At 25.8% G+C, this 9,384-nt stretch overlaps 1 long non-coding RNA gene across 1 annotated transcript; it reads right to left on the bottom strand.

Annotated features, from left to right (window-relative positions):
• Positions 1 to 5,521: 5,521 nt before the first annotated feature.
• On the bottom strand, positions 5,522 to 9,216 carry LOC132947329 (uncharacterized). Its single transcript, XR_009664892.1, has 5 exons — positions 8,606 to 9,216; positions 7,795 to 7,891; positions 7,178 to 7,363; positions 6,991 to 7,102; positions 5,522 to 6,351 (listed from the first exon to the last, which is right to left on the bottom strand). It is a non-coding gene; the product is annotated as an uncharacterized LOC132947329 (long non-coding RNA).
• Between the last annotated feature and the right edge of the window lie 168 nt (positions 9,217 to 9,384).

The following is a 9,384-nucleotide window of genomic DNA, read 5'->3' as shown; positions in this document are numbered from 1 at the left end:
TTTACCTGCTGGCAGGGATCCGTTTGCAAGTGTATGCAGGTGGACCGGACCTGCCAGCCCCAACCAATCAAGGTCATGACTGGCTCTAGGGTGGAACCTCTTGGCACGGACCAGTGATTGGCCCGTGAGCCCCCCCACCACGGCAAGGTGGGTCCCGTCGGGGGGGAAAAAACTCCCCCACAACATCAAAGTGGGTCCGGACGAGGGACTTCTATGTTTTTAAGAACGAAAGTTAGTAAGAAAGTTAGCCAAGTTTAAAACACCGGTGGCAGTCCAAATTGTTACTATAATCCATTAGTTATTATTCATTATGATAGCTGTAGGTACTCAATTCAAATCTATCTTTGTTATTGTTAAAATGTAAGTAGCTATAGTCAATAAATATACTAATGCTGAGCATTAATGAGTATACAAGTTAAAATTAAGTTAACTATTGTTTATGGTACCCCCCAGGCTCTGTTCCACGGAATACGAATCCCGGTTGTTACAATACCTGGTTGTGATGAATTAAAAATAATAATATTTTATTCAGCACCAATATTGCCGTATATGTATCAAAAACAATAATAACAATATATTAATGAATTATAAATATTAAATTATCGTAAATATAAAGATACAAACATACATATAAAGTCATTAAAATCATTCATTTTTCGATTCAATTAAATTTTATAAATATATAACATCCTAATAAAATAAAAAATATTAAACTAATTGTTGAATATTCTAACTAAGCTAGGTACACAGAATAATCATTAAGTAAAAAAGAATTTATATAAAATTAAAAATGTTCTTTAATCTAGTTTAAAATATTTACACAATTTAGCACCATAATAATATTAATGTAGGTTTACATAAGACAGATCTGATGATCGATTTAATTGTACGCCTATTTATTATATTTTTTTTTTTTATATATTTTTAATCTAGAATTTATACAATCTGTACATAAAAAAAATTACAATAAGCATAAATGATGTCTATTATTATATAATTATAAACTGTACCTATTATTTTACGTTTGTAATCGGTTTATAGTTTGGATTTATAAAATAGTTTTGTAATTAAATTACAAACATAATATATTGTATGATCTTTCCATTTGAGATTTTGATCAAAAATAATACCTAAATATTTTAAATTAGTAACTTTTTCAAATTAAAAACAGTTACAAACCTTTATATTATTCAAGCATCTAAAACTATGTTCGTTATTTTTTAATCGAATTTTCTACTAATTTATACTAAAAAACATATATTTAGATTTTTAATATTCAGTTCTTTAAAATGTTTATGTAAACAAGCTTTTATATTATTAATATAGGTGCCCACAATGATTCACTAATTTATACAATATCAATTTATTATTATATTATAGTTATATACATTAGCAATTTCTTTTACGTTCAATTGAAACTATAATGTATCGTCAACAAAACAAATAATATTAGAATTAATAAGACAATATTTTATGTAAATAAGAAATAACAAGACGATAACTTGAATTTCACAAGTTTACATTTCTTCAATTTTAACTACTTGCAATCTATTTGAAAAATAATATGAAATATCCACTTCTTATGGCAATATTAAAAATACCACATTAATATTTTAATATTTTTTAATGAAAATCATTTTTTAAATCTGAATACAAACCAAATTACCTACCTTATTATTGTCATTGTCAATACCTACTAGAATGAATAAAATTCGAATCTTATAACGGTGCATATTTTGTTGATTCATTTTTACAAATTGGTTTGTAGAAAAAGAGTTAGGTATGTATATTCAAAAGATCAATCAAACGTTGTTTTAAACCTTTTTCAAATATTTTGTATATGGAAAGAGACGTAGAGATATAGGTCTATAATTTGTACAATGATCAATATCGCCGGATTTAATAGTTTCGTTATTATTCTTACCTACGACTTCATGGATATTCGACAGTTTTTTGGTTTATGATCATCATCTCCATCATAACGTGATCGCTTTCGGTTTTAGTTTATTTTGGAGATACTAAATAAAACGACGCGTAATACCAAAACGAAAAATTGTTAAATTTAATACACACTGTTTTTTTAGCTAAACAAAATAATTAAATTTGTTTATTATTCAGCGTCGATATGCCGACCGGCTGGGTAGTATCCGTGGTTATCTCGTTTGAATGTTTATTTATTTTCAGCCAGCGACAAAATATGTTATAATAATAATAAACGGTTACGTACGTACCTACCAACCTAGTACCTACCTATTATTTATTTATATTATTATATTTTTATTATTTATATTATTTTTACGCAGATTCACGCTTATAATAAATATCGAAATATTTTACCTCCACGCAATTATCTGTGACTCGCCTTATTACATTTGAATGAATTGTCATGCGTTTGCGTTGTATTATATTTTAATGTGTTATTACTTTAGTATAGGTATAATAATATTATAATGTTTTATCATTTGCGTTGTATATTATATTTAGGATAAAATAAGCATAAATTATGTTTATTTTTTTAATATTTCGGTGATTTGAGTGAATATGTCACCCGTTGACAACACTCCCGTGTACACTTCACACATAATATAATATGTATATCGAAATTGTGATTAAGTATTTAATAAATAAACATTAATTAATAATACATATTTTATTTATTAATTTGAGGCTTAAAAATCCTACCGTTATTGTTTTTTTAGGTATATGTATCTATTATGTTGTGATATTATTTGTTGAAGTTATGCATTTTTGATAGTATGAATAATTATTTGTTATTAGGTAGGTATGTTCTATACCTCCTACGGTAGGTATTATAACTCTTTAAAAGTGAAACGATTTATGGATTTGATTGCATATTTCAATATTTGTCAATTTTAGATCATTCGACTTATATTCCCTAATGATTACCTACGATTGTTTTGTTGTATTTAAAAAATTAAAAGTTTAGCACTAAGGTACTAGGTATAGGTAGATTGGTATATCAATACTTCGGTATTATATCGGTTGATTCTCTGGACGACTTGCAGATTAGTTATACAATAGTCTATTCAATATGAATTAAACTCGGAATTTAACTAAAGCCGGACTTGAATATATTGATAATAATTTACATATTAGGTATTATTGTGTACCCCCACCTATTAATTATTAAAAGATTAAAAAATTGCATATTATATATATTTATATATTTAAAATATTATTATAACCTTCTGTTAAAAGCAATTATTACAGCTCAAAAATGTATATCGTTTTTATCAATTAGTCGGAAAATAATTATAATTATTACACACAATATTTAAGTTCAACATCTTCAACTATGCACCAACAGAAAGGTGTTTTGCGTTAGTAATAATGACAATTTAATCAGAAATAATAAGAACGTAAAGCAGATTTTGAAGAAATTATCACTTTATTTTCAAATATCCAACCTAAGAGAAAGTTATAAATGTATCTAGACTGTTTTTATTAGGTAATTAAATTAACATCAGAAAAAATGCAATGGATAATAATAAATAAATAATACATTTTTACATTTTTTATTTTACTTTTTTAGTAGTTATATAGTATTATCATAATTAACTAGGTACTCAATTATTATTTATTTCAATATACCATATTAATTGTACAGTAAAAACATATTAAGCAGTAATCTTTGTATTATTTTTTGTTTAATTTATACCTAAAGAGTAATTTAATTTTAAAAAAATCCCGAAGGATGGGAATACGCAAACTAGCTGACTTCAAAAGGTTATAATTTTAAAATTAGTCCGACCAAAATTCGGATTGCACCATTGTACTTATGTAACTCAATTAAAATATATAGATTTCCAAAAAAAATTTTCAAAAATCTAGTGGCATAAACTGAATTTATGCCACGAAAAAGTAGATGTACTTTAGGTTAATTTTAAGAAATTATTTTTTTTAAGAGGGGATTCAAATCATGTTATCCCCGGATGCAAAATGTTCAAATTGGCACTGCTGAGTTGTAAAAGTTAATAACAGAACAACGAAAAAGTTGATATCTACAATACTTACGGCATAGGCGCAAATAGCGTTTGGGATTTTGGGGGTCTAAAGCCTTACTTTGATAATATCGAATAAGATTAAAACAAAATGTAGGAAATGCTATGGACATTTTTTTTAGGGGGTGGAGGGGTTAGACCCTAAAGACCTTCCTCCCCTATTTGCGCCTATGACACTCACTTACCTTTGAAATTTCCAACTTTCACGAATTCCTGATCATCATCGATTTTGCGTTCACCCTTGCAGTCCAATTCGTAGAGCGGCGTAGGCGTGATATTGCAAAATTTAAACAAATATATTTAATATATCGACGTAAAGTTACAAGAATCGATTTGGAATTTCAAAAAAAATTAAACTAAATTAGTAATTATATATATTTTGTGTATTTTTCCGTCGTAACCAAACGGTCGGCAGCATCTCCATGGTTACATGTTGAAACGTTATATTTCGTTTTCAGCCACCGAAAAAGAATTTATAAAAAAACATTTGGTTATGTGAATATTTTATTTCTTATGGACGCCATGTGTATATAATAATATATAAAATAAGGGTAAGTGGATGTCGCTCTGCTGTACAGTATTTTACAAGTGGGTGGTTGTATAATAGATTGTATTAAATTTGAATATCATTGAATACGAAAATCGATTCAGAGCGGAGACGGGTCTTTCAGTCTGGATATTTTATATATTTTAATTATTTATTACAGCCTGTGTATTGTATTAATATTAATAAATTCATCACAATTTTTAATTCGGTTTTTTGGTGATAAACAAAGCGTTAGAAATTAAAATCACATTTATAGCGGTTTTTCGTATTTGTCGGTGGTTTTTCCCGCGACAATAATTAATAACCATTGAGAAAGTCGAAAAATGACCTCTTTAAAGTACCTACCATCTTGATTAAATTTGCTAAAACATAAGATGTTATAATATGTTGAAATTGAAGCACTCCTTCTGGTAAAAATCCTGTATACAGGATAAAAAATAAAAAAATACTATTTTAAAACTACCAATTAAAATTTAATGAGTATAAAAATATAATTTATATGTAGATATTCTATTTACCCGCAAGTATGTATAAATAATATATATACACACACATAATATAATCTCCGCAATCCACTAACAAAAAAATAACCAAGCACATTATGTTTTAATGATTTCGTTTATTGATAATATACATAATCAGATTTAAGTATAAAAATATTTTTATAATATAGGTATACAATTTTTTTTAAATAATATATTAATAAAGTAAAGTTAAATATACAGAATTTTTAGAAATAAAAATTTGTAGGTAAGTAATTATTATACAATATAATATATTAGATGCATAGCTGTGTTATAGATATAAATCTGTATGTGGAGGGGAATTTTTAATAACAAAAATAATTATATTCAAATTAGACTATATATTGCTATTATACATGTTAAATGTATAATAATACATTTAACGATTAGAAAAAAAATAAGTATAGGTACCTATGTTAAAAGTACAATTAGGTTGGAACTAAATAAAAATAGTTAATACCTAACTATAAAATATTTGTAACTACATTATAAAACAAAGTAAAATATTATATAAACATGAATAGTTATTAAAAAAGGTAAATATTATATTAATATTATTACTATTATAGAAAGTAAGTAGGTATAATGAAAACAAATAGTTAAATAAAAACAAATCTGTTATACCTTAGCCCCTAATTTCTGAAGAAATTTGTTTAGTGAAGGTAGGTATATGACTTGTCATACATTGTATGAATATTCAAAAAAATGTTTGTAACAAAATCCACACATACTCTCAGATTCGAGCAAATATTCAACATTAAAAATATGGAACATTTCCAAAAATACGTAAAGTATTTTTTAAATTGTAAGTCATATAATAATTGACTTCAATAAAATATATCAAAATTTGTTTCGCATAAAATAATGTACCAACAACCAACAATCAATATATTTGGCTGGATAGGACTATAGATAATATAAGAATGGATAGGCCATTCCTTTTTTAACAAAATAAGGGGTCGTGGTCTGGAATATGGATGAGAGAGGGATTGCTTTTATATAGTGCTCCGTCCAGCAATGGGTTTTAAGTTCCGGTGGTCTATCCATTTTTAAAATATTATGTATGGATTCTGTGCCGTCTATTTTAAAAGTGCTTCTATATCCAATAGTTTTTTATTAGATTTTATGGTTGAATTTTAGGAATCATTGATTCCATATTTTACATAGTATTTTTTTCAATTCTCTTCTCATGTTAATTTTCTTGATCAAGGAATTAGCAGACTATGTAACATGTACATAACTATCAGATATTTTGAATCTGAAAATACAGTAGTTTAAAAAAATGTTAGAAATCATCTCAATAGTATGTAATCTTATTTATAACATGTTGATTACAGTGAATAATACTGATACTGCTCAATAGGCAAAGCTTCAGTTTTAATTCATATTAACATTGTAAACTTGCATTCAATGTGTAAAATAATCTAATCTAACTCATTAAAAATAATAAGTAACTAGTTATTTTTGTAGTTTTTTTTTCATTTATTGAATTTTTCAATTTCTTATATAGTTAAACTTTCTATATTCTAATGACTTACATTCCAAGAAATTAAGGTTATTACCTACCAATTTAAAATATTTGATCAAACTATCAGTTGACAATTGTTCAATTTTACCTGCATTTATTAGATAGTATTTATTAGTTACCAAAAGATAAAGTACATAATATCTATTAAAATGGCTTTATTTCTACAAGTTTAAACATATTTATAATATTGTGAATTTGGTTAGGTACCAAAAATTAAACAAATCGTAATAATTGAACAAACACTTCAATACTTACATCATTACATTAATATTAGATTTTTGTTATTAGGAGTGTCTGAATATTTAATTTTGTGTACCAGTAAAATATACAAAATAATATATTTTATACTATAATTTATGGAGTACTTACCATTGGTTAAATCTCGTGTGTTGAATTATTTATCCGTTCATTCAATATTTTAATGCGTTTTAGAAACACTTCTTCAATTTTTACAGTATATTCTGTTAAAGTCAATATCTACCTAGAATTTAAAACAATACTTATTAGTTATTTTGACTGAATACATAAAAAATATTATAATTTAATAAATACCTACCTTATTGTATAGATTCAATGTTCACAGAAGTTAGTGTCACAATAAAAAATTCATGATTAATTAATTCTTGCACAATGTATTTGGTAAAACCTTTTCTACCATATTCAATATTCATCATGAGTTGATTTTTTGACAAAGGAGTGAATACACTATGTAAAAAATATATTATAACCAATATTTTTGAATCTGAAAATGAACAACTTGTAAAAAAATTTCTATTTTAAAACATACAAATAAATATTAGCAAAAACATTTAAATTTAAACTGTAAGATCACCCACCCTGGTATTTGTAGGTAGGCACTAAATAATGTAGATTATACTATAAATAAATTTATAGGAATCATATTTCATTGGTTTTATATTGAATTTACCATTTTTTTTTACTATGGAATATTATTATAATACAAAATATTAGTACAATAATACCTACCTATTGGAAATAATTTATTTGTAATATTATAACATGGATTCTAGATTTATTCATGTAGATATAAAAAATTTATGATTTTGACATTTCTTTAGTTAGTGAGAATTAAACTAAGCTAGTATTAAATCAATCTTAAGTAGGTACAAAATGTACCTTACATTTTACATGAAAATAGAATTCAAATATTACCTGGCGACAAATCGTGAAGCGTAATATTGAATGATTTTTCAAAAATTGAATTTAAATTAGAATTGCCTGTATATATACTTCGGATATCAATATCAACCTAGAAAATATATCATAAGCAGTAAATTAAAAATGCAATAATGATCCTTTAAATACTAAATTTTTTAAATTATAATATTAATGTTTTATGTTTCTATAAAATTGTGCTTAGTGAATAACTCACTTTTAAAAATATTTTGAGAAGACCAGCTGTTATAAGAATATAAGTATTAGGAATTATACGTATTAATGTATATTAATTATTATGTACCTATTTAATATTATTCTATGATTTTAATTTTTGAATCTTAATGTTTAAAACTCTTATGTGTAGTAGTATATAATACTCATTCATAGATACTCATAGAATTGTATAATTGTATAAGTTATTTCAGCAAAGCTATTCTATGAATATTATTTCTAAAGCAGTCACTATAATCTAAACTTCACAGTTTTATAATCTATTAATGAAAATATTGTCATTTGTACGTCATATGTTGTGGTCTCCTAACAATCCTTATAATTATTATTAGCTCCTAGAATCACTATTTAATAATATTAATATTTTTTTTTTTATTTAATTTCTGTGTTAAAGAGAGTCTCTGTCTCTAAGGGCCAACAGGTTTTTCGCTATGCCACTGCTTCTCAGTTATATTTTATATACTAACCATTCTACTTCTTTCTTTTCTCCGATAAATTCCACATCTAATATCTACTAATAAATTACTCATTATTATGTACATAGTACATTACATTATTAATTATTATATATTACCAAATAAATCCATAGGTAAACTGAAGCAATCATTAACATAATTTAACGGTCGGAACTACAAAAACTAACACATTTTTGAATTTGCTAGTTATAAAGACAGACGGAAAAAGTTTCTGTGCCATTCTAAGATAACGGATTAATAATCTTTACTTATAAACAGAAGATATATTACACAAACATTTCATTCACCGCATTTTTATAACAAATATTATATGAATAAAACATATATTTGTATACAAATGACATTCCACTATTGATCGGTTATTACCACTCGGTGTATTAATACCGTATAACATATTAAGCATGACTAAATAGTCAATTTAGCCACGGTATAAGGTAGGTTTAAGTTGAAAGTTTTAGGTGGATGAAAACGAAAATTCAGGAAGCGGTGCGCCATCGTCATGGCGTTATGGCGTTGTGCTTTGACGACTGACGGTTGTCTTCACAGTGACCACGTCATGCCTGTCCACCGAATTTGCGCGAGTTAAAATTGACTTATTATAAGTATAATATTGAAAACAAATAGTCTTTGGGTTTTGAATGGTGTCTTCAACTTTCTAAGATTATTTATTTTACTTCTATACATAATATAATTATTATTTGATAACTTATTGTGACAACTAGAATAGTAAACTGAAATTGATTGAATTCATTTTGTATACATCACGTGACGTGTAAACCGACAGTTGTGTTCTATGATAACACTATGGACCTATAAATACTATATAATATATATTATCTATGGTAGTGGTAGTGTTCTACGATTTTTTTTATATGTT

This window comes from Metopolophium dirhodum, chromosome 6, assembly GCF_019925205.1.
Source record: "Metopolophium dirhodum isolate CAU chromosome 6, ASM1992520v1, whole genome shotgun sequence".
NCBI lineage: Eukaryota > Metazoa > Arthropoda > Insecta > Hemiptera > Aphididae > Metopolophium > Metopolophium dirhodum.
The sequence above is the reverse complement of the archived record's forward strand: the minus strand, read 5'-3'. Positions and strand labels throughout refer to the sequence as shown.